This window comes from Coregonus lavaretus (assembly GCF_964263955.1).
Source record: "Coregonus lavaretus genome assembly, chromosome: 15".
Lineage (NCBI taxonomy): Eukaryota > Metazoa > Chordata > Actinopteri > Salmoniformes > Salmonidae > Coregonus > Coregonus lavaretus.
Genome location: NC_140002.1, coordinates 28,996,206 through 29,021,076, shown reverse-complemented (window position 1 = coordinate 29,021,076; position 24,871 = coordinate 28,996,206). Strand labels below are relative to the sequence as shown.

At 43.3% G+C, this 24,871-nt stretch overlaps 1 pseudogene across 1 annotated transcript; it reads right to left on the bottom strand.

Moving 5' to 3' along the window:
• Positions 1–5,475: 5,475 nt before the first annotated feature.
• On the bottom strand, positions 5,476–23,582 carry LOC311143091 (mitochondrial intermediate peptidase-like; annotated as a pseudogene). Its single transcript has 20 exons — positions 23,563–23,582; positions 23,326–23,413; positions 23,001–23,174; positions 22,724–22,812; positions 22,537–22,615; positions 21,943–22,015; positions 18,675–18,848; positions 18,364–18,520; positions 18,181–18,229; positions 17,990–18,050; positions 17,843–17,895; positions 17,452–17,604; positions 17,168–17,245; positions 16,911–17,075; positions 11,033–11,142; positions 10,407–10,481; positions 10,177–10,296; positions 9,082–9,203; positions 8,464–8,537; positions 5,476–5,571 (listed from the first exon to the last, which is right to left on the bottom strand). The product of its transcript is annotated as a mitochondrial intermediate peptidase-like (transcript).
• Positions 23,583–24,871: the final 1,289 nt, after the last annotated feature.

Here is a 24,871-nt window from a genome sequence, read left to right as displayed (position 1 = left end):
GGTTTAAACTCCTGGCAGTCAGACCAGCACAAAGTAAATTACTGTAGCTTTTCAAGCAGCTTCACAAATGTTGATGGTCACTTGCCAAGCCATCCAGTTCCATTGACTGCACCTGAGGAACCCCAGAATATGGGAAGGTTTGTAACATGCCTCTATGCAAGTTGTCTCTCTTTTTCTCTCAGCCACTGTCAGGGAACTTCCAACCCCCACATCACCACCTCCCCATCAGCTGGGTCTCCTGTATATGTGTTAATCCCCACAGGAATGTGTCTTTGGCTACAGGGCGGGTGCCCGCTGTGCGCCCTGCAGACCTGCAGGCCGTGTCTATCATGTGCCCACGCCAGCCGCCTCCAAAAGGCTAACTGCACCACCACAGGCAATGCCGTGTGTGGAGACTCACTGCCCGGGTGAGGACAGCTGCTGTCTGAACCTCCCCATTATCTCAGAAGTGTGCACCCATTGTGCCGCTAATGCTGTTGTTTATATTACAGGTTCTATAGGAAAACCAAACGGAGTGGGTTTCAGGACATGAACTGTGTACCCTGTAGAGACACTCCTCTTGCCTATGAGCCTCTCTGTGAGTTGGCCTTTTCATCAATGCAAATTATCTCCCATAGGCAAGATTGCGCTTCAGTCCATGTAGGGTGCATCCCTACCACATGCACACTTAATGTTACTGTACCACTTTTAGATTAATTCAAGAAAATATTATCAGGGAACATGTGAAATGAGCTTTACCGATGTCTGTCTGTTTAGCCATCTTTTTGAGATTGTTTGCCCACACGTCCATTATGTACCAGCCTCAATTCATATTCAGATGTAAAATACTCATTTAGATGATTTTGAGTTACAAAAATGTATTTCAAGAGCATCTGAGAGACCACGTGTTTTGATATTTTCCCACTCCACTTTTGTAGTTGAAATGTGAAATTCTTATGAGACAAATAGGTTATTGTATCCCAGAGTGAGGGTGCTCTCCAAGTGTCTTCTCACAACCTCTCACTACATGCCTCCAGTTGTGATGGAGCGGCATTTTATTCATAGTGACGATTAAAAAAACAAAAACAATGTCTAGGCCAGCACAAGTAAGTTCTTGCATATCCTTTCAACTGAAGAATCTTACTGTAGTTTGTACTTCCAAGCTAACCCCTTGATGATGCCCCGGTGGTATGTACCAAAGGGGTTTTGGCACAGAACAGTGTTATGATTAGATCAGCATGTGACCTTGTTTCAATAGGTTGTCCTCTATCTGAACTGATGAGCAGGAAGGCTTTGGGTAAACAGAGACAACCAGACTCGTGCTGCGTCTTTGGCTCTGAGAAGTCACTATTAAAGAGGACGACTTATGAGAGAGCATTCAATGCCTCACTGAAAGACAAAATATACACATGCCAACATACAGTAGCCTACAGACACATGTACACTCACACACACTGAACCTACATTCAATTACAAATCTGAATCATCCCACACTTAAAAACACACATCTGCATGGCATGCTTTGAGAAAATGGGTGTCGTAACTGTTGTGTGGGTGTGCAGTATTGCACCTAAGTATAAACAGCTTAATGATATATGTCCCTGTGCATGTGTATATGCGTGTTTACAGTGTAGGCAGTAGCAGGGTGAACCTGGTGCCCCTTTCATCCATGGTTTCGTCCAGCCCCAGGGACACAGTCCTGGCTGCGGTCATCTGTAGCGCCCTGGCCTCTGTCCTACTGGCCCTAGTGCTTCTCTGTGCTTCTACTGCAAGAGATAGTTGGAGAAGAAACCTCATGGTAACCCTGCCTCAATCACAGATTCTCCCTCATCCCCCTTGTGCTGACTAAGATTGTCCTCATGTGAATTAAAGTATAATGCAGATATTATGCTGTTTTTATACCATGCCAAATATGTACTGCTACAGTGCCTTGCAAAATTATTCATCCCCCTTGGTGTTTTTCCTATTTTGTTGCATTACTACCTGTCATTTAAATGGCTTTTTATTTGGATTTCATCTAATGGACATACACAGAATAGTCCAAATTGGTGAAGTGAAATGAAAAATACCTTCAGAAGTCACATAATTAGTTAAATAAAGTCCACCTGTGTGCAATCTAAGTGTCACATGATCTGTCAGTATATATACACACCTGTTCTGAAAGGCCCCAGAGTCTGCAACACCACTAAGCAAGGGCACCACCAAGCAAGCGGCACCATGAAGACCAAGGTGCTCTCCAAACAGGTCAGGGACAAAGTTGTGGAGAAGTAACGATCAGGGTTGGGTTATAAAAAATTTAATAAAACTTTGAACATCCGACGGAGCACCATTAAATCCATTATTAAAAAATGGAAAGAATATGGCACCACAACAAACCTGCCAAGAGAGGGCCGCCCACCAAAACTCACGGACCAGGCAAGGAGGGCATTAATCAGAGAGGCAACAAAGAGACCAAAGATAACCCTGAAGGAGCTGCAAAGCTCCACAGCGGAGATTGGAGTATCTGTCCATAGGACCACTTTAAGCCGTACACTCCACAGAGCTGGGCTTTACGGAAGATTGGCCAGAAAAAAGCCATTGCTTAAAGAAAAATAAATAAGCAAACATGTTTGGTGTTCGCCAAAAGCCATGTGGGAGACTCCCCAAACATATGGAAGAAGGTACTCTGGTCAGATGCGACTAAAATTGAGCTTTTTGGCCATCAAGGAAAATGTCTGGCGCAAACCCAACACCTCTCAGCACCCCAAGTAACACCATCCCCACAGTGAAGCATGGTGGTGGCAGCATCATGCTGTGGGGATGTTTTTCATCTGCAGGGACTGGGAAACTGGTCAGAATTGAAGGAATGATGGATGACGCTAAATACATGGAAATTCTTGAGGGAAACCTGTTTCAGTCTTCCAGAGATTTGAGAGTGGGACGGAGGTTCACCTTCCAGCAGGACAATGACCCTAAGTATACTGCTAAAGCAACACTCGAGTGGTTTATGGGGAAACATTTAAATGTATTGGAATGGCCTAGTCAAAGCCCAGACCTCAATCAAATTGAGAATATGTGGTATGACTTAAAGATTGCTGTACACCAGCAGAACCCATCCAACTTGAAGGAGCTGGAGCAGTTTTGCCTTGAAGAATGGGCAAAAATCCCAGTGGCTAGATGTGCCAAGCTTATAGAAACATACCCCAAGAGACTTGCAGCTGTAATTGCTGCCAAAGGTGGCTCTAAAAAGTATTGACTTTGGGGGGGGGGGGGGGGGGGGGTGAATAGTTATGCACGCTCAAGTTCTGTTTTTTTGTCTTATTTCTTGTTTGTTTCACAATAGAAAATATTTAGCATCTTCAAAGTGGTAGGCATGTTGAGTAAATCAAATGATATAACCCCCCAAAAAATAAATTTTAATTCCAGGTTGTAAGGCAACAAAATAGGAAAAATGCCAAGGGAGGTGAATACTTTCGCAAGCCACTGTATACACTTATTGTTTTGCACTATCAGAGCCATGCCAGGGTTGTAGCTGCTAAGACGCAGAGTTCCCCAGCTTTGAGCATATTCAGGTCCATCAGGTATCACATCAGGCACAGCCGTACCATGGCACGGCCGTAACTTGTTGAATGTTGTTCTGTTGTTAGCCTGGGCTTGCAAGGGACATTTTCATGTCCTTCAGGTGGTAGAGGTGTCTGTTGAGGAATTTACCCTAGAGCAGGGCTCTCCAGCCCTGTTCCTGGAGAGCTACCCACCTGTAGGTTTTCACTCCAACCCCAGTTGTAACTAACCTGATTCAGCTTATCAACTAGCTAATTATTAGAATCAGGTGCGATAGAATAGGGCTGGAGCAAAAACCTAAAGATCTGGGATTCACTAAACAAACTGTACTGAGTAGGCCTAAAAGCAAGGACCATTTCTTCATGAGGATAACATTTGATATGTTGACTGTGTCTCAATAGATTTGTGGTTATGTGACATAACATTGCAACTGCTCAACCTGACAGACGTGACTTGCTAGTTTCAAAAGCAATTAAAACCTGTAATTTTCCTCATACAGTATATCTTATTGCCATTACCAAAATGTGTGGGCTGGGGACTGATATAGTATAAAGCTAACATCTGCATAAGTTTAAACAGCGCCACTGGTCGCCCCAGGTGCATTTGTTATTGTTTTTTAAATGGGGCAGAGGCGCATCCTGCCTCGTGGTAAAATAATTTTAGTACATACTCTGCTGTTCTATCACGCATGCAATAATATGCAATGATGCCCGAGAGAAAAACTGTGCTCGTTGTTTGAAATAACGTTTTTGTTGTTGTAATATTGCATGTTTCACCGCTATGGATTCCAGCTTTAAATTTGACCAATTATCTCGGAATGTGTCTTTTCAGAATAATCTGTAACGTGTATGTAAATATATTCTAAATCTTGTCATTTAAATGAATGAATAATTACATGTTTACGACATTGTCATGAAGGCATAACGAGCAGGGTGTCAAGTGTTACCCATTGTTTTAATGGTGGTTGTTAGTATGAGGGAAAACCAGAGAATAGAGGAGAGCTCTTGCAGAGGCCAGCACAGTGCCAGATCCCTCTTACTGCTCCAGTGAGTCTCATTTATCTGCAGCCCCTCCAGACCCCCTGACAGACAGACAACCCACACACCTACCGTCCCCTTATCCTCCATGTCAAAACACTGGCAGCCCCACAGCTCTTTCACTTGTTTCACTAATCCGACTGCTGTCGGTCTGACTCGTAAAAGGAGCATTCAAGAATGATTCATTCAATAGCTTAAACCCTTAGCTAGAGTTATGAAGTGATCGCCTATCACACAAGAACACTAGTTGTTCAGATGGCAAATGACCGTAGACAACACAATATGAGGTTGGCACTGGCAACATGCAGATTTTATAAGGGTTCATTATTCACATTGGGACAAGGATGACGTCATAAAATACAATAATACAATATTATACACACTTCATATTTCATTCCGTCATACTCACCAGGACACTGCAGCGGAATAGCACTTAACATTCAACATGTATATTAAATATAATCAATTTATTTCAGGCCACCATTCAGTCATTACGCATTTCCATTCTCTGAATCTGAGGCTGTATCTCAATACATCCTTTACTATTCAGGTGAAAGTAATAATGCAGCCATTATGGCTTCCATCATATTACTATCACCTATCCAGAAAGGGATAGTGTGTCATAAAGGAGGCTTCAAAGTATTGAGATGCAAGACTCCAGATGTCAAGATTAAATAAGGATACTGAGGGATAGGTATGTGTGTGAGGGACGGGTGAATCTCAAGTCCTTCCTTGATTCCTTGTGCCCTCTTCTCACCTGCTCAAACAAGACAGAGGGAAGTGGAGACAGAGGACGCAAGGATTCGAGGAAGGACTTTTGACATTCGCTTTTTGTGTAGGATGAGGTAAGTGGGGAGGGGCACTGCACCTAATTTCCGGTGGTAATTCGCCGTAGGTAAAAAACAAAAGTAGGATTCGCTCATGAGGAATCATCACAGCAGGTTACAGTCTGTGTCCAGGTCAACTACTAGAGCGTCCACGAATTATTCAATGGTAGGGGACCTCTGAAGCAGATTTAGATACAAAGGACTTACAAGGACGTCCATGAAGAAAATTGGAAACTTGTTTGGAGGAAAGAAAATCTTTATTTTTTTTTGTGCGCTTTATCTATTGTTTTAACTCTGATTCGTTGTGTTTGAGTTCATTCATATTACAGAAATTAAACTACAGTTGAAGTCGGAAGTTTACATACACTTAGGTTGGAGTCATTAAAACTCATTTTTCAACCACTCCACTCATTTCTTGTTAACAAACTATAGTTTTGGCAAGTCGGTTAGGACATCTACTTTGTGCATGACACAAGTAATTTTTCCAACGATTGTTTACAAATAGATTATTTCACTTATAATTCACTGTATCACAATTCCAGTAGGTCAGAAGTTTACATACACTAAGTTGACTGTGCCTTTAAACAGCTTGGAAAATTCCAGAAAACGATGTCATGGCTTTAGAAGCTTCTGATAGGCTAATTGACATCATTTGAGTCAATTGAAGGTGTACTTGTGGATGTATTTCAAGGCATACCTTCAAACTCAGTGCCTCTTTGCTTGACATCATGGGAAAACCAAAAGAAATCAGCCAAGACATCAGAAAAAAAATTGTAGACCTCCACAAGTCTGGTTCATCCTTGGGAGCAATTTCCAAACGCCTGAAGGTACCACGTTCATCTGTACAAACAATAGTACGCAAGTATAAACACCATGGTACTACGCAGCCGTCATACCGCTCAGAAAGGAGACGCGTTCTGTCTCCTAGAGATGAACGTACTTTGGTGCGAAAAGTGCAAACCAATCCCAGAACAACAGCAAAGGACCTTGTGAAGATGCTGGAGGAAACAGGTACAAAATTATTTATAACCACAGTAAAACGAGTCCTATATCGACATAACCTGAAACGCCGCTCAGCAAGGAAGAAGCCACTGCTCCAAAACCGCCATAGAAAAGCCAGACTACGGTTTGCAACTGCACATGGGGACAAAGATAATACTTTTTGGAGAAATGTCCTCTGGTCTGATGAAACAAAAATAGAACTGTTTGCCCATAATGACCATCGTTATGTTTGGAGGAAAAAGGGGGATGCTTGCAAGCCGAAGAACACCATCCCAACTGTGAAGCATGGGGGTGGCAGCATCATGCTGTGGGGGTGTTTTGCTGCAGAAGGGACTGGTGCACTTCACAAAATAGATGGCATCATGAGGAAGGAAATCTATGTGGATATATTGAAGCAACATCTCAAGACATCAGTCAGGAAGTTAAAGCTTGGTCGCAAATGGGTCTTCCAAATGGACAATGACCCCAAGCATACTTCCAAAGTTATGGAAAAATGGCTTAAAGACAGCAAGTCAAGGTATTGGAGTGGCCATCACAAAGCCCTGACCTCAATCCTATAGAACATTTGTGGGCAGAACTGAAAAAGCGTGTGTGAACAAGGAGGCCTACACACCTGACTCAGTTACACCAGCTCTGTCAGGAGGAATGAGCCAAAATTCACCCAACTTATTGTGGGAAGCTTGTGGAAGGCTATCCGAAACGTTTGACCCATGTTAAACAATTTAAAGGTAATGCTACCAAATACTAATTGAGTGTATGTAAACATCTGACCCACTGGATAATGTGATGAAATAAATAGAAGCTGAAATAAATCATTCTCTCTACTATTATTCTGACATTTCACATTCTTAAAATAAAGTGGTGATCCTAACTGACTTAAGACAGGGAATTTTTACTAGGATTAAATGTCAGGAATTGTGAAAAACTGAGTTTAAATGTATTTGGCTAAGGTGTATGTAAACTTCCGACTTCAACTGTAGATGCAACCATGTTAAATTGGCCTGTAATACACCACTGATTAGCTGTGCTTGTTCTGTATTGGAACACATCTCAGCTTGGGCTATACTCATGTCATGCTGACAGCTACTAAGAGGTTCATTCCCAGTGATGCATGTCAACACTCTCAGAGCCTGATCGAGTAACCACGGCAATTGAAAATGAAAGCTCTGCCATATACCTCACTTGTGGGAGAGTGATCCCAGTGGTTCATCCATTTCACCTTCTTCAAATACAGACAAATCATGAATGTCAGCCAAATATTACACTTCGAGACTATAGAGCCCCACTGCAAAGGTGGATATGAAAAACAAGTTCGGAGTGACTCCAAGGAATGTTAATGAGGGTGGGTTTAGAGAGACTATTTGGCTGTGAGTGGATGCAATAACATCTAGTTTCAATGTTTTCTAATTGTTGATTACAACGTGGATGTAAAAATCTATCTGAAGAGCCTCCATGAGGTACCACTTTGAATAAAAGGAAAACCATCCAAAAACAATATTTTGGTATTTGTTTCATTAGTCCATTGTTGATATGGTCCCAAAATGTTTTGCATGTCAGCAGTAAGGAGATTATATAACTTTCAAAATACATCATGCAAAACGCATCATACCAGCTGTATTTCTGTATTTTGAAAGTTATACATCTTAAAATCTTGATTGCTGACATGAAAAACACACGTTAAAGTTTCCTGAGATTTACAGTGGTTTCAGGATAACCTGGGAGGCATCAGAGTTGCACAGTAGCAGCCCTTACCTGTTTCCAACCCCAGGGCAAAGCAACTGCCATCATCATACATACCCCTATAATTAAGAGTTTGAAGTAGCAGAGGCCTGCGCCTCAGCCATATACACCAGCAAAATAAACTTAAAGCGCTATGCATTGATGGCATTGCCAAAATGAAATCAGTTGATCATACTATACATAAAGGAGTGGTGACCTGGGGAAGGAACTAATGATCGTAAGTGCAAAACCCCCCATCTCATCATAGGAGGGGAAAGAGTGTGCAATAACCCAAAGTAGTAAGGAAAAGGAGGAAGGTAGCAGACAAAGAAAAGGGTGAGTTTGAGTGAGCTCCTTACCTTGCACCAAAAGCATGGGCTCCTTACTGCCTCCATGAGCTAGCATCTCCCTGTGATAGCGCTCTCTCATCTCCCTGTGGGGGAGATTAAGTGGAGGGGGTGAGTAGTCAGAGAGCGAGAGACAGGTAGAGAGGAAGAGGGAGAGAGGGCGTGAAAGAAGAAAGATGGAAAGAGAGAGGATTGGGGTTTATGCCAGACAGATGAGGATATGGCTGCCTCTGTGAATACTGTACTGGCTTAGTTTGCATGGGGGTTGAGCTGTGCTTTCACTGCCACTGACAGGGAACTGTAGTATGCCACTCTACAAGCCCCCATGACAGAGAAGAAAAGAGCAGAGAGAAAAACATTTCTGAGAAAGACATAACACCCCAGGCAAAACAATCATGCATTTCTAAACACAAATCCCCTGATGTGCAATGCAGGAAGTCACAGTGATATCCGTGATGTGGGCGTGCAGTCACTGTCATGTTCAGACTGGTGTGAGTGAATCCATTTATCAGGTAGTATAGATTTCTCTAAAGTCAAATAGCAGAGGAAGACATGGAAGACCAGACATATAAGACCTTTGAGAAAATAGAACATCTGCTTTTACAACATGGTCATGTGAGTTTCTCTCACCTGTTGAAGGGGTGTTTTAGGAAGCACTGCCTCCACACCATGGAGGCTACAGCGCGTGACATGAGGTAGGAGTAGTACTTCACACCATAGCCAATGAGGTGGCTGAATCTCAGCTTCCAGGCCTAGGGACGAATACCAGTTCCAACTAAAGACACTTATTTTCACTATATTGGAAAATATATATTTTTTAACTCTCTCGTAGCCACCTTCTCAAATATGACTTACACAAAGTAAAGTATTTCACCCAAAATTCAGAACATAAGTGAGACATGCAGTGCTTATCTTCTCTTGGTGAATAATTTGGTGTATTCTCTCTCTTGCAAGTTATTTTGTAACTCCTACACAGTCTTGTTTTAATGATAAGAGCTCGGCTGTCAATGTGGGGACTTGTTATAAGCCAAACCAAGTGGGAACCCTCCCCTTTGCTTCTCACGGTCAATGACAGATAAGGCCTATCAAAAGGCTAGCTGAGTGTCACGGTTCCAAACAAAGACCGGGGTGAAAGTGATTCCATATGGTCACTGCAACCAGCTGTAGTTGCTAGAGATTTTAAAACTCTAGCAACTTAAATAAACCTCAAATTAAACACTACATTTTCCAACTGTAAATAAAAAGTATATACATTGTCAGAAGAGCAGCATCATTTTGTGGTCCAACCTAAATTATATTTGAGTTTCACTACTATTGGTCTTTTTGCATTTGGGAAATGACTTTTATCTTAAATATACCCGAAGGAAGACTTGAGCTCTGCTATTTGGTAACAAAACAGATGGAATGGACTAGAAAATTGTATCTTGGAGTAGAGATTGGTTAGCTGTGGTTCAGCCATTTCAGGGAGCACAATCATTCTTATCGGCATTTCCCCCCACAACTGTAATTACAGTTGAAAAGAAATAGCCTCTGGAGGTCTCTGGGTTGTTCTATTCTATGTTTTATGTTCCTCTCTGGATATTAACTCTCTCACACACAGTAGGCAGGGGTACAGAGCGGATGGTTTATATCAGGGAGAGAGAGAATAGTCGATCTGACATTTACAGATCACTACCGTCCACAGTTTCAGTACTGAGACTCACTCTCAGATATCTATGCACGTACAGTATTTGGAATGTAAGGTAGTCCATAGAATTTCTCTTGCATCTCTTTTAGAATGTCTGTCGTTGACTGATTTTGTGGCTTGCCATGATACACTTGATCCAAAGCAACATTAAAAAAACAGTGAAAAAATAAACATAGCAATTATTTAATTATTTAATGAGTAAAGTGATAGTTTTCCCATTGGTTGTGGTACAACCAGCATAACTGCTAGACACAGACACTGTGGCTACCTGAAGCTGAGTGTCCGCAGCCACACAGATTCTCTTAGATTCACAAAGGCAGGAGACCATGCTCTTGGGCAGGGGCTGAAATAGAAAGAAATCATTCTGAGACAAACAAAACACACCCATCTATCGACTTCTTCTGTGTGGTGAACCTCTCCTTGCCTTCAGGATTTGGCTAAGTAAAACGTTTGCTATTAGCTTGACTTTGATATCAGGATACAACAGTAAGTTTGGATGATGTTGTCGTTTGTATGTGTATATTTTGTATTGTTTATAAAATACAAAATAAAATCTTACAACCAAAAAATAGTAAGTGCTCATGTTTGTGGTCTGTCTAGTCAGCAGACATTGTCTGATTCAGAACCATGACAAAAACCAACGTGTTCAAGTGCATTTGGTTCACAGCTTATGCAGAGCTAGTGATGTGTCTTGTAACTATTAAATAAAGGGCTGCCAAAGTCTACAGTATTATACCAGACAGTCTGATAGGACAGCTGAAGACAGCTTAGAACATTACCTTACCAAACAGCTAAATAACTAATGCTACTCCATATACATAGATTCCATAATGTTAAGAATGACTGTGTGAGAGGGAAAGTTACAGAAGACGGGTATGAACTTGTGTTGCCCACCTGTCCGGTCTGATAGTGCTGTGCAAACTGATTCAACACCTGATAGTCTGTGGCAAAGAACTCCATGAGGATGGAGGGTACTTCAACAAATTCAGTGGAGCATCTGGTTCCTGGAAAATACCATTGTCAGGAGAAGATGAGTCTCTCACAAAAGAGCTTGTTTACTAAAACTCTCTCACAAAATAGCTTGTTTACAAACTTTACTATGTAGTACCTTTTTCACGATAGCATGCAATGCTAGCCCTGTATCGCAGGAGGTCATACAAATACAAGAAGACTGTATGTCACACCCTGGCTCTGGGACTCTATTTGTTGAGCCAGGGTGTGTTTATTCTATGTGTTTATTTCTATGTTGGGTGTTCTAGTTTGTTGATTTCTATGTTTGCCTGAGTGACTCCCAATCAGAGGCAACGAGTGTTAGCTGTTGGCTGGTTGTCTCTGATTGGGAGCCATATTTAAACTGTATGTTTTCCCTTTGTGTTTGTGGGTTTTTGTTCCGTGTTCGGTCTTTGTCACCGTGGACTTCACGAGTCGTTTCTTGTTTACACTTTAACTAATTAAAGTATGTTTGTTCATCACGCTGCGCCTTGGTCTGTTCACTACGACGATCGACAGAAAAACCCACCATACCAGGACCAAGCAGCGTGTCCAGGAGCAGGCAGCCTGGACATGGGAGGAGATATTGGACGGGAAAGGGTCCTGGACCTGGGAGGCCACCTTGGTTACGGATACACCGCCCTGTACGTCCTGTGCGGATGCCTCACACAGAGTGTGTGAGGGTAGGCATTCAGCCAGGACGGGTTGTGGCCGCTCTTCACTCCAGGGCTCCTATCCGTCTCCACAGCCCGGTTCGGCCTGTCCCTGCTCCACGCACCAAGCCTACGGTGTGCGTCGCCAGCCCAGTCCGGCCAGTCCCTGCTCCACGCACCAAGCCTACGGTGTGCGTCGCCAGCCCAGTCCGGCCAGTCCCTGCTCCACGCACCAAGCCTACGGTGTGCGTCGACAGCCCGGCCCGGCCTGTCCCTGCTCCACGCACCAAGCCTACGGTGTGCGTCGCCAGCCCGGTCCGGCCTGTCCCTGCTCCACGCACCAAGCCTACGGTGTGCGTCGCCAGCCCAGTCCGGCCTGTCCCTGCTCCACGCACCAAGTCTACGGTGTGCGTCGCCAGCCCGGTCCGGCCTGTCCCTGCTCCACGCACCAAGCCTACGGTGTGCGTCGCCAGCCCAGTCCGGCCTGTCCCTGCTCCACGCACCAAGTCTACGGTGCGCGTCGCCAGCCCGGCCCGGCCTGTTCCTGCCACTCGCACCAAGTCTACGGTGCGCGTCGCCAGCCCGGCCCGGCCTGTTCCTGCCACTCGCACCAAGTCTACGGTGCGCGTTGCCAGCCCGGCCCGGCCTGCTCCTGCCACTCGCACCAAGTCTACGGTGCGCGTCGCCAGCCCGGCCCGGCCTGTTCCTGCCACTCGCACCAAGTATACGGTGGGCGTCGCCAGCCCGGCCCGGCCTGTTCCTGCCACTCGCACCAAGCCAGGGGTGCGAGTCGTCAGCCTGGTCCAGCCCGTTCCTGCCACTCGCACCAAGCCAGGGGTGCGAGTCGTCAGCCTGGTCCAGCCCGTTCCTGCTACTCGCACCAAGCCAGGGGTGCGAGTCGTCAGCCTGGTCCAGCCCGTTCCTGCCACTCGCACCAAGCCAGGGGTGCGAGTCGTCAGTCCGGTGAGGCCCGTTCCGGCTCCACGCACCAAGCCAGGGGTGCGCATCGTCAGCCAGGTCCGGTCCTTTCCTGCCTCACGCACCAAGCCAGGGGTGCGCGTCGTCTGTCCGGCACAACCCGTGCCTGGGTCACCGGTGCCTAACCAGGTACCGGTCAACGGCTCCACTACGGAGTTGAAGCTAACCGCTCCTGCTACGTCCAGTCCAGCTCCAGCCAGCGGGGCCAGACCGGACCAGGGGCGCTATGGGGGGTTTGTTGGAGGGTGGTGGGCAAGGCCGGAGCCAGAACCGCCGCCGAGGAGGTATGCCCACCCAGCCCTCCCCTGTTTTGCTCTTATTGAGGCGCGGTCGCAGTCCGCGCCTTTAGGGGGGGGTACTGTCACACCCTGGCTCTGGGACTCTATTTGTTGAGCCAGGGTGTGTTTATTCTATGTGTTTATTTCTATGTTGGGGGTTCTAGTTTGTTGATTTCTATGTTTGCCTGAGTGACTCCCAATCAGAGGCAACGAGTGTCAGCTGTTGGCTGGTTGTCTCTGATTGGGAGCCATATTTAAACTGTATGTTTTCCCTTTGTGTTTGTGGGTTTTTGTTCCGTGTTCGGTCTTTGTCACCGTGGACTTCACGAGTCGTTTCTTGTTTACACTTTAACTAATTAAAGTATGTTTGTTCATCACGCTGCGCCTTGGTCTGTTCACTACGACGATCGTGACACTGTAGGCCTTTTAGTCATATACGGTAGTTCACTTTGGATAAATGTGTCTGCTAAGCAAATATACACGAAGAGCTCTATTTTAACAAAGATAACGCAATGGTAAATCTTTGCTCTGGCCGTAGTGTTATAGGTTCGGGGGTGTGTCATAAATATTTGTGCTATTTTCACAACCGGAATTACGGGCGCAGTAGCTGGCGTGACCTTGTTATGATCAAATTGTGGGTGTGTCGAGCATAGGGTGTCGAGGCTTGGCCCCTCACTGGCCAATCAAAATGTGTTCCATGCCTAAATATGTGGTTGGTTCAAGTTGTGTATTTACAGTCTTTATGTATTGCGTTGTCATCAACTCCAATTCGAATATTGGTCCGTTATAGAGTTGATGACAGCCTAGTTCGTTAAATAGCCTTCCCCATATTTGCTAAATATGTTGAACATGTTTGCAGTCCATATTGTTCTAATTGCATTGCTTCAATATGGAAATTCATTGTTAAACATAGGCTATAGCATTCACATTAATATAGGGGCTAGGCCTACTGTAAATTGCAGTCTGGACATAGTCAAACGTAGTCAAAAAGCAAAATTAAATTCACTAAGCTATTGATAAGGCCTAAAAAGACTGTGTATAATTCTAATCAAACATCTAATAAAAACGAAACAACTTGTTTTAAATAGGCTATGTCTAAATACAGTTATAGGCACCATAATTGCTCCCTGACTGCATATAATACAGGCAAGGCAACTTAAGACTATTGAGGGTTTTAGATACATCCAAACTTTTCACAGGAGCTGGATAAAGATCCAATATAAAGAGAAAGCTGGAATGTCCACTCACCGTTATACTGCTCGCAAATGTAATGTTTTATAAACATCATGGAACCTCTTATAGATCATATTTGCAGACATTGCATTCGAGCCATGTACGTTCTCACCATAAACCCATGGACAGTGAATCATTCTAATAAGTTTGTTTTTTAATCAAATTAAACGAAAACCAATCAATCAATTTTTTAAACCAACAACAATATGTATAACTAGGATCAGATCAGAAGCATGATATCATAAACCACTTCTCTGGTTCCATGGCACTGTGTGCAAACGTAGGCCTAAATGTCTTTACGCATAACATTCGCACGTCTATAAAAAATACAAGGCTCCTGTCAATTATATCGTTGCCTATGTGCGAGGCAGATTCTCAAAAAAAATCTGCAGTTGCTGTCATTATAGGAGGACTGAATAGTTTGGAGGAGCGTGTCTTTGGTAATCAGACGAGGGGCGCTCTTTGAAAATGGAGATAGATAGCCTATTTGAACAAGCGAAATGCAGGTACAGTGGGGAAAAAAGTATTTAGTCACCCACCAATTGTGCAAGTTCTCCCACTTAAAAAGATGAGAGAGGCCTGTAATTTTCATCATAGGTACACGTCAACTATGACAGACAAAATGAGATTTTTTTTTCCTGAAAGTCACATTGTAGGATTTTTAATGAATTTATTTGCAAATTATGGTGGAAAATAAGTATTTGGTCAATAACAAAAGTTTCTCAATACTTTGTTATATACCCTTTGTTGGCAATGACACAGGTCAAACGTTTTCTGTAAGTCTTCACAAGGTTTTCACACACTGTTGATGGTATTTTGGCCCATTCCTACATGCAGATCTCCTCTAGAGCAGTGATGTTTTGGGGCTGTCGCTGGGCAACACGGACTTTCAACTCCCTCCAAAGATTTTCTATGGGGTTGAGATCTGGAGACTGGCTAGGCCACTCCAGGACCTTGAAATGCTTCTTACGAAGCCACTCCTTTGTTGCCCGGGCGGTGTGTTTGGGATCATTGTCATGCTGAAAGACCCAGCCACGTTTAATCTTCAATGCCCTTGCTGATGGAAGGAGGTTTTCACTCAAAATCTCACGATACATGGCCCCATTCATTCTTTCCTTTACACGGATCAGTCGTCCTGGTCCCTTTGCAGAAAAACAGCCCCAAAGCATGATGTTTCCACCCCCATGCTTCACAGTAGGTATGGTGTTCTTTGGATGCAACTCAGCATTCTTTGTCCTCCAAACACGACAAGTTGAGTTTTTACCAAAAAGTTATATTTTGGTTTCATCTGACCATATGACATTCTCCCAATCCTCTTATGGATCATCCAAATGCACTCTAGCAAACTTCAGACGGGCCTGGACATGTACTGGCTTAAGCAGGGGGACACGTCTGGCACTGCAGGATTTGAGTCCCTGGCGGCGTAGTGTGTTACTGATGGTAGGCTTTGTTACTTTGGTCCCAGCTCTCTGCAGGTCATTCACTAGGTCCCCCAGTGTGGTTCTTGTGATCATTTTGACCCCACGGGGTGAGATCTTGCGTGGAGCCCCAGATCGAGGGAGATTATCAGTGGTCTTGTATGTCTTCCATTTCCTAATAATTGCTCCCACAGTTGATTTCTTCAAACCAAGCTGCTTACCTATTGCAGATTCAGTCTTCCCAGCCTGGTGCAGGTCTACAACAGGTGTCTTTTATACTGATAACAAGTTCAAACAGGTGCCATTAATACAGGTAACGAGTGGAGGACAGAGGAGCCTCTTAAAGAAGAAGTTACAGGTCTGTGAGAGCCAGAAATCTTGCTTGTTTGTAGGTGACCAAATACTTATTTTCCACCATAATTTGCAAATAAATTCATTAAAAATCCTACAATGTGATTTTCTGGAGAAAAAAATTCTCAATTTGTCTGTCATAGTTGACGTGTACCTATGATGAAAATTACAGGCCTCTCTCATCTTTTTAAGTGGGAGAACTTGCACAATTGGTGGCTGACTAAATACTTTTTTCCCCACTGTATGTGAATTGTGAATAATGAAAAGGTATGAGGGCAAAAACCTCAAATATTTCAAAGCACTCTCAGTAGACCATTTAAACCCTTTTATTCACAGACTACTTTTGGCTAATGGCCAGGATAAAAAGATGCACTTAATGAGATGCCACTAAACCAGCTTTGATTAAGGGGAGGGTAGGCTATGCTTTTTATTTTTATTTTTATGTTTCTATGTACGAGATTCACCGGCACATCTCTCCTTCCATGGGCACTGTGCGTCACACCTGGATAGGCTGCGCTTCCCTTCTCATAATCTAAGCCATTATCAACAGCGTTATCGTTAAGACCTGCTTTTGGTGGGTCTTAAAACCGCCCTTTAGTGCTGCATGAAATTGTCACTTTTGTGCTTGTTTTTAAGGACACACCTGATAATATTGCCACCCCACCCACCTCAACACAAGCGAGCGGATGTTAGACAGGTAAATTGCCGAACCTGGCGTTAGTTTTTACATTACAAAATTGCAAACTATTGTGAGTTTGACATTTGCGCCACCTTAGCGCCAGCCGAAAATATAACTCTAAATATACCATGCAAAAATGAGAGAAGGGAAATCCCTCCAAAAGCATTGGGCCTTGGCCTGGCGTCAGGTCACCTGTGACGTGTTGGTAGCGTGTGCGTCCCAGCATGGAGTGCATGGCGTAAGCAGGGTGGGGGTGCTGCGTGTGGGAGGGGGCAGGCTCAGCATCAGGACAACCACAGGATGTTGGTACTGCCCATCCTCCTTCAGACGCCCCCCTCGGATGGTGAAGTGGCAGTCCTGGGGGCACAGAAAAGGCCTTGGTATGATCAGCACTGGTGTCTTACTCTAGCAGAGGCTTTAGACAGTATTTCTACAGCAGCTTGTATAACCTGGTGTGGTTTGTCAGGCCTTCGGAAGAAGTCACAGTAGATGTATCCCAGAAGACCTTCTGCCTCATGGACAACAGCCTGTTAAGAGAACCAACGGACATGCAGGACTGCATCCCCATGCAGGACTGCAAATCCATCCCCAGCTACCTAAACAGCAGAGTAATGAGACTTTAAAATGACAAAAAGCCAAGCAGCAACTATTACATTTTCTGCTAATTCACTCAAAGGGGCCCCCAGACATTGGTGTTAAGTGCCATTCAGACAGACAGAGACTGTTCTCTAACCAGCTTGCGGATGTCTTCGCTCCACACCTCTCCTGCCATGGGCTGTTCATTCTGGAAGGAGACCCCCAGCAGCTGACTGAACAGCATGATGAGGCCCTCCATGCAGGCCCCCAGGGAGACTGAGGACTGTACAGGCTGGGATCTATCTTATACCTGCACACACACATACACTCATAACATAGCCTTATCGCAGACTGTTTTCTGAATCCCGTTAAGCAATACACAAGCCCCCTCTAGAGGCCTTTTAGTAGAAAATAAAGCTCCTGTCAATCCTTCAATTGTTTATTAAGGATATTCCCTATGATTCCTTGTTGACAAGTTATATTCTGTACACTGAGAAAATATACATAGGTTTATTATAGTACTATATACCTTTGTATAGGTATCTTACCTCTCTGCCCGCACAGCACCGCTGAAGTAGGGGTGGTCCCATGGCATGAGTTCCTGAGATAAATAAATTGAAAGGATTGTCATGATCTCCTACACATGAACGTCAGAACCATGAGAGCTGATTAAATGCATTTATAAGATGACTCACGGTACTTCTTGAGTTCATTTTCATCTTCATATCCCTCATCAGATTAAAATCTTTGGCAGTTCTGAATTGAGAAATAGGGCAATTCTTGTGTGAGCATGTGCCGCATGTACAATATGTTTGAGATGGGCAAAACATTTGTGTGTTGTACAGAGTGGTCATGCCAGTGTCTGGGTCTCTGACTCGTACCATACCTGTCTGAGAGTTTGTCTGTCAGCAATTCAAGGAATTTCATGACAATCTCTGCCAAACAAAACATACACAACACACTGGTCAACACAGTACACACTTCTCTGTTAGAAGAATCAAAGTCAATTCAATCGTTTATCCAAGCAGCGGAGCACTAAGAAATTAGGTTAATGGCCAGAGTGCTTTACCTGGGGTCTTTGCCATGGTTCCATTTAAAGCCCTGTGTGCAAAAGATTCATAGCCCACTAAGTTGGCTAGCTTATTCCTACAAGCCAGCAGGTCATCCAGACAAAGCAGCAGACTTGAATTTGGGAAGAGAAAGATTTTATAAGCAGCCTCCCGCACCTAAGAGAAAAGACAAGCATATAATAACTATAGGCTACTGCACAGCAAACCATCAATGCCAATACCATTTCCTACTATGGGATGGTAGATGGAAGACCACTAATTATGTACAGAGATAGACCTGTGGGTTGCACACACACATGCAAACACACACCAGTTCATCAGGAGAGTCTGCATGGAGACCTCCTATCTGGATGGAGTTGCTGTCTATGGAGAAGCAGTGTCGGATGTGTTCTGGCAGGGCCCTCTTCTCTATCCTACTGGGCAGGTGGGAGCCATTTAGAAACTCATTGTTCAGATCCAGCAGGTTGACATTGAGGCTAACTGCCTTCCAGTGGCGGCTCCTGAAAAAACATTTTCAAAAACCTACACACATTTTCAAAAAGATATGTCCAGCAACAACATGAAGACAGGGGCAGCATATAAGTCAATGCCAGAAGCATTTATTGACTGATCTCAAAAGTGTTGGCTTACAAAAGCAAAATAAGTTATCACAGTAAAAATAATCAAGGGTGTTCTTTCACATTCCTCAACACTGCATAAACAATATGCATTTCCATAAACAAATGAAATATCAGCTGAAAATACAGCATCTTGGTATTTGTTCAGATTGCAGGATCAACAAGAGCTTTTACCACATTTTTTGCCTCATGGTTGAATTGGAAATATGTGCACCTGAGCATAATTCACAACAAGCAAGCAGGAGCTTTTGATAGAGGCTACTGAAAACATTGATGCAAGTTATTGGTAATAAGAAATTTTTATAGACTTCCATATTCTGCCCTCTTGTATATATTTGTGAAAATGAACAGTGATAGACATTTTGCCTGAAAACAGAATTTGAAAATAATTTATAGAAAAGGTAAACACAGCTATCTGTATGGCTTTGTAAAAATGAACAACCATATTCTGGCCAATTGTATAGATTTGTAAATATGAACAACCATATTCTGGCCAATTGTATAGATTTGTAAAAATGAACATGAACAGATTATTATTTTTTTTTTTACTTTTTTTAAAAATGAAAAATAACTATTTTAAACAACATCAACTGTGAACTGATTTGGGCGTGTGTGTGTTAAAGAGACAGACAGGGAGGGACAAAGAGAGAGAGAGGCTACATTACTTGTACTGAAACTGTTCTCTTCTCTCTTTCAATGCAGCAAAGCGGTCAATGACTTTCTCATTGAAATCAGGCATGCTGAGGACTAGTTCCCTCTCCATGGAAAGCATGGCCAGTGCATTCAGACGTTCCTGGCCCATTGAATTTCGCAGGAATGTCTTAACTCGTGTCAAAGTTGAGAAACATCTCTCAGCTTCAGCTGTTGTCATTGGAGTAGTTATGAGGATGTTCAACAGAGTCACAGTCTCAGAGAACGTCTCCTGGAGGTTGTAGCTCATGAGAACCTGGTACAGTGCCAGTGCACCACAGTTTGACTTTCTCGTCGTCGGCAAAAATACCGTTCAGTCTCTCCAAAAGCACACTGGCGATTGAGACTGAGGTTGATTCCGAGATGGGAAGGAACTCAAAAAAGCGCTCCTGCACTTTGTGGTTGCTATCTATGTACCTCAGCACAAGCACCAGCTGTGTCTGTGTAGAAACGTCCGTGGTCTCGTCAGCTTGGATAGCTACGAAGTTCGCCGACTTCACCTCCTCCACAATATGTTCCCTCATGACCGCTAGCATACACTCCAGTAGCTCGTTTTGAATGGTCTTTGATGTGAACTTCTTTCAAAGAGACAATCGAGTTGCACTGAACGTTAGCCATCTTGATAGTAGTACGTGAATTGATTGACGCTGCTACCCGCTCTTTTCTTAGTTACGTTCATGGTTATGTTACGTATGACGAAAGCGCGTAAGTGCAAGCCCTCAGAAACCCATAGAGATTGTATTGAAAGCTCTGATATTTGAAAAAAAAATGTTTTACATGAGAGTCTATGAGAGACTTCTGGGGCGATTTTCAACCTGACTGAAATCGCCCCAAAAGGGGGGGGGGGGCATTTGAAGCACGACTTTAGCCTGATTGGACATTTAGTGGCAGATCAGACGTCTAGATTAGAACACTGATAACTACTGTTGCCGTGATATAATTGATTAGAAAAAAATCCCTTCCTTTTCCCGTTTGGCAGTGCGTCGCCCATATCGCCCTAATGAACACACCGCCCCTGCTGCCTTCCCTCTCTGAGAAATAAAGAGTCACACAGTGAAACATAAAGGTGAAAGAGATGCTGTTAAGGTTACGCTCACATTGTGGTTATACTTCCCTGAGGATGTGGTATAGTTGGATAGCAAATTCATAGTGAATGAGTACATGACAAAAATGGATCACAAAATATATTCCATGAAGTGTCAGTGATAGAAATTACATTAATAGCTTATTACTAGCCAGAGTACCAGTCTCTTTAGCTAACATTCCACTCCTTGTCATTGCCAGAGACACTAGCCTTTTGGCGATCTCTTGCGCAATTCATGCATCTCCACTGGCACAGATGTCATAGGTTTTGAGGGAGTGTGCAATTGGCATGTTGACTGCAGGAATGTCCACCAGAGCTGTTGCCAGACAACTGAATGTTAATTTCTCTACCATAAGCTGCCTCCAATGTCATTTTAGAGAATTTGACAGTACGTCCAACAGGCCTCACAACCGCAGACCACATGTATGGCGTTGTGCTTGGGCGATTGACATGAACGACAGCGTGTTCCAGTTCCCGCCAATATCCAGAAACTTTGCACAGCAATTGAAGAGGAGTGGGACAACATTACACAGGCCACAATCAACAGCCTGATCAACTCTATGCAAAGGAGATGTGTTGCGCTGCATGAGGCAAATGGTGGTCACACCAGATACTGACTGGTTTTCTGATCCACACCCCTACCTTTTTGGGGGGGGTATCTGTGACCAACAGATGCATATCTGTATTCCCAGTCATGTGAAATCCATAGATTAGGGACTAAATCATTTATTTCAATTGACTGATTTCCTTATATGAACTGTAACTCAGTAAAATCTGACATTATGTTGCGTTTATATTTTTGTTCAGTATATTTACAATGAAAATGTATTACACCAGAATGCCCAATGTTAGAATGTTTCCAATATAATTTATGAATTAAGTTAGAACGTTTGCATATTATTATTTTTTATTTAACCTTTATTTAACTAGGCAAGTCAGTTAAGAACAAATTCTTATTTATAATGACGGCCTACACTGGCCAAACCCGGACAACGCTGGGCCAATTGTGCACCGCCCTATGAGACTCCCAATCACAGCCTGGAATCGAACCAGGGTCTGTAGTGACGCCTCTAGCACTGAGATTCAGTGCCTTAGACCGCTGCGCCACTCGGGAGCCCATATGACAAGGAGTGGCAAGGAGTGGAATGTTAGCTATAAATAGACTGGTACCCAGGCTAGCCTATTACACCACTAACCTTTGAATCATCCAGATGAATGCCACTGATCTCAAAATCAAACATGAACAGTTCTGCTACTCTCCTGCCAAATATATTGTGAAATATCTGTAAGACAAGATGCACTGCTACACATCATACAAACAGGAAGATAATAAAAAAGGATTTAAAGACATGCTCCGGAACTTTGGCGACTACTAAGTAATTTTTAAACCTCCCGCTTTGGGCTGGATGTGTCAATGTGTAGTTCATACATGCATAATCTATGAGCAGAATTACTGTCTCACCTCAATTAGCCACGAAATCCCTAGTTTCAAAGAGACTGTTTTTCTGGAAGCTGTGCTGCGCCATTTTCCCTACATTTTCCCCCACTTGGGCCTGCCCCTAGCAATTCGAGTTCTAGCCAATGAGCTTCAGCTCCTCACCATTTGAGTGAGGGTCACGTAAAGCAGAGTGAGCAATGATGTGGTGTACATATCTGCACATACTGTAAATTCCATAGTATGCCATTTTCGGGGCCCAATTTTGGCTACTTTCAGAACTACTGACTAAAAAGTATACAAAAGTACCAGAGAATCTCTTTAATTGATGAAGAATAGTACATGCCTTGTATCTGGTTCCAAAGTGTCCAGAATCTCTTTGTTATCTAATAGGTTCTTGAGACTCTTCGACATTAGTGTTCAGCCTATCTGGGCAAAATATAGAAAACATCAGAGAAAGCATATATTAAACATTTGTTTTGCTTGACATCATGTAATACTTTACTAGAGAAATTACAGAAGAGGGCTCATACTTTTCGATTACTGTCCCAATGTTTATGCATGCCTTCTGAGCAGCATTCCGAAACGCAGGGGCTGGAAGGCCTACTTTGACAAAATCTGCCTGTAAGAAAATAAATAGCCTACAACATCATGAGTGTATCATATTATATCTACACAGGGAGGAGCTTGGCTTGACAACAACATTGATGCCAATGATCTCTGAGTGTGACTAAATAATAAATCAGACTGATACCAATCGTTGATATCACTGTATGATTTATTAAGCAAAGTGTGACTGTGAGACATGACCAAATCTGCCACTTTGCACAGGCTGTCAGCCAGTTGATCGAAGGTTTCCACGGTGAGGGCGCCTGGTGGGTTACTGCAGGCTGTGTCTACCAGCTGTTCCGTTTCACTGAGCGCTCGATGCTAAACCACCTCGAAGCCAGCCGGAGTACTCAATTCTGGAACACCGAATAATCCCTGCGCCAATATAACACAATGTCATGTCAATAGTCTGTGGCCAATCTTGGGTTTCAAGGTTGATATTTGCAACAACAACCCCACCTGAGCCATAGCAGACATTGGGGACATTGCATATAGACAGCTTGAATTTGTTATGCTGCTAATTTACCATGTTCTTCTGAAACAAATCAACACCCCGCTGTTGGTCCTTGAGTTTCTTACAACACTCACAAATCGTTGACACGCCAACATCATAGCTAACAACGTATTCAACTGAGTGTTATGGATGGAAAGACAAGGTCGGTCAAAGGAAGAGGGAATTCCGTGGGTAACTTGGCTCGGGCTAAATGATTAAAGTTATCATAAGCATGCACGTTTTTAGCTTTTGTTCTGCATGCATCAGTACCTCCACGCTGACACTTTCATCATACAAATACTATTAAACTTTTGGATATTAAATTAGTATTTCACTGTCTATGATTATTGAGTTAGCTAGATAGCTGGGAGTGTCAAACATGCATGTAGAATGTTTACAATTTTCAAAATGGTTCTGAAGTTTCGTGTCTGCACTTTCGCGACTGGAGCCTATCTATTCCAAACCATTCACAAAATATAAAAACCAGTAGCAACAGTTTATAAAATGTACCAGCAAAAACTATTTTTGAACGAATCTCAATCAAAGTATAACGAAACTTCTAACTTGAACGAAGTTGATTCTGAGCTAGTCTTCACCCGAAATGTACAGCCATTGGTTGAAATGATGAAACAACTTCAACTTCTTCTTCTTCTGTGGGGTTTAACAGCGGTTGGCATCCAATATGTTGCATTACCGCCCCCAACTGGACTATAGTATAAATCCATTATGTTTTGCGATAAAAACTATTTTTTAAACACCCTTCCAACTAACCCTACACTCATTTAAAAACCACTACCCCAATTCCACTACTTTAACCCTATCTGCTCCTGCACCATGCCACTCTACACACCCTGTACCCACAGATAGAAAAATTACACAGATATTTCACCGGATGTATAAATGTGAAGCATCCGGTTGGCGTTTCCACTCACTACTAAATATGGTGGTGAGAGGAAGCCCAGTGGCTGGCAGTGGGAGAAGATTACTCGAGATGGATTTTGGCCGATATTCTGCTAATTTTCTCATTTGATCTCAATACAGTTTTCTGTTTCCAAAACTAGAATCTGTTACGAACAGATTGGACTTTTGGTAGACTTTACCATTTGCCAAAGTTTTTTTTGTTTGCATTGTTTAGAAGGAGTGCAAGGGTGAATTGAGTTAATGCAAACAAGCGCTTCACAGAGTAGGCGTTCCCTAACGGAAATATGCAAATGTATGCTAGAACACGCCAATAGGCTCTCGCTAGCTCGTGCTTGGCTCTGCCCACCTCCTTGCTTGTTCTGCCCACTATGATTCATTTGCTCCCATTGGAAACAACAGGCTGTGGTCTATCTTGGGTTAGTTATAAAAAATATTTGCTGTAACTCTTCTGAAGTCAAATCTTGTACAAATCAAATTGTATTTGTTACATGCGCCCAATACAACGGGCCTTACCGTGAAATGCTTACTTACGAGCCATTAACCAACAATGCAGAGTTTTTTTTTTTAAGTAAGTAAGAAACATTTGCTAAACTAAAATAGTGACAGTAAAATAATATTAAATAAAATAACACTCCCCACCGGGTCTGCATCACACCAA